Genomic DNA, 2108 nt, shown 5'->3' with positions numbered 1-2108 from the left:
GGGCCCTGGGTGGTTTGCCCTCCCCTAAGTCTGCTACTGACCCCAGTCCCTTCAATAAATTCTGTCTCTAATAAGGATAGTTCTCTCTTCCCCCTAAGCTCTCCAATCACAGTCTCCTCTTCTGTCCTCTGACAAATCTCTTTCCCACTTCTTATTTCCCTTTTAGTAGTTTTTATTTTGGTCTCTAATCCAAAATAAAAACTACTAAAAGTAGTGGGCATTGCTACACCCAGCAAGTCATATTCTGATGACAGGTCAATCCACCTGCAACCAGTCTTCAGCCCGATTCACCCATCCAGTAACCTCTGTACCAAAAACATGATCCTGTTTCCCTATGGGGCTGACCAGACAATGGTTCCTCAGCAAAGTGATCCTCTGTTACTTCCAGTCTCCCAAGCAGAATCTGATCCCATGTTCTTCTTCCCAGCAAATTAATCCTAAAACACTTTCCATCTCACCTCCTTCCCCCAATCATTGATTCTGTTTCTAGTAAAACTGGTGCCATTTTACCCTTCAGCTTCAGGATTGTTTTCTCTGCTTCTGAAGAGATCAGTTGTTGACAGGAGGTCCACAGTACTTCTGGTTGAGGGACACCATGCTGCCATTTGAAGAAAGGAGTGCCACACAAAGTGTTTATACTGGGATTTGGTTACCTTCACACCCTTCATTGAGCTGCCCCTAGATTGAGAACTGCTTGATTTGTTTCTTTTAGGTTAGGACCAAAACACTTCTGTCATCTGAACCATGGAGGCATTTATAAGAACCCAAGATGACTACAGTATAAAAAAACCTAGTGCAGGGGTCATAGATAGCGCCTGAGTTCAGGCTCCACCTGTGACAAACATCTTTGCTCAAGTCCAGCGCACCTCCAGTGCCGTGTTGAATGGGGTCAGCGGACACATGAAACCCTAACAGCACTGGTCCTCCCCCCGTGTGTCCTTTCAGATGGGCAGATGTAGTTGAAGGGTAAAAAAAAAAGCTAATTTGCCCAAGGATCAATCACCTAATGAGCTTGCCTAGGATTTCAGGGGCTCAGCACATTTGCATGTCAGCTCTCAGAAACTTGGTTAAGGCCATGCTCCCAGTCATGTATCAAACCTGAAATCAGGCAGCAAGTTGTTTGCTCTTCCAGCCTGGTGGCACAACCCAGCCGTTTCTAGACCCAAATTGCATGCTTTACCACATAGCTGGAGCTCCTCTCAAATTTCCAGCGCCTGATGCTTCCAGGCCTGGCTGGGTGACAGAAATCCAAACCCAGTCCTAGGTCCTACTGGGCTTACTAGCTGCTATTGTGCTTTTACAAGGCTGCTGGCCAAGGGGGCTGGGTTCTCCCACTCCCAGGACCACTGCCTGAGCTTTGCCTGAGCTTTCCACCTCCCACTCTATGGGGGCACAGCCAGGTCTGGGGATGTGGGCTGATGGATGGCTTTTCACAGGTGGCTGCGCCAAAGCCTGGGCAGTGCATTACGTCTTGTGCTGTGTAGAGCAGCATTTCTCCACCTGTGGATCATCATGACCCAAAAGTGGGTCGCAAGGCTATATGAAAGGGTTGCAAAGAAACTTAAAGAATGGAATCTCCTTTAAAGGAGAAAAAACCATGGGAAACCCTGGCTTCTCCCTTGCAGACCGCCAGTTACAGCCTATGAGGGGCTGCTTGGAGCCCCCAAATCCCACCCCATCCCCACTCTCAGCCCCACACACTGGCGGGCCAGTGTGTCAGGCATGAGAGGCACTGGGTCGGGCCTGGCCATCCATGATTACAAATCCTGGTATAAAAAAGGTTGAGAACCACTGGTGCAGAGAGGATTGCATAGATTTGCTACTAGGTTAGATAGTGGCTCTGTAGGGGATAGTTCACACTGACATGATCCTGCCTCAGTCGACGGGTCCGACTAGGTGACCTCTACAGGTCCCGTGCAGCCCAACGTCTCTACACCCCCTTGGCCAGCTCCGCTCTGAGGCGCCGCTGCCACAGGCCCCGCCCCCTCAGCAGCCGGGTAACGGCTCTGGTCTGCTGGAGGGCTCCGCGCGCTGGGGGCGGGGCCTCGGACAGGGGCGGGGCGAAGCGGCAACGGCCGTTGGGAGCGGGCGGGGGGCGGTGCGGCCCC

The sequence above is a fragment of the Alligator sinensis genome, unplaced genomic scaffold (assembly GCF_000455745.1).
Source record: "Alligator sinensis unplaced genomic scaffold, ASM45574v1 scaffold392_1, whole genome shotgun sequence".
NCBI lineage: Eukaryota > Metazoa > Chordata > Crocodylia > Alligatoridae > Alligator > Alligator sinensis.
Note: the sequence above shows the minus strand (reverse complement) of the source record.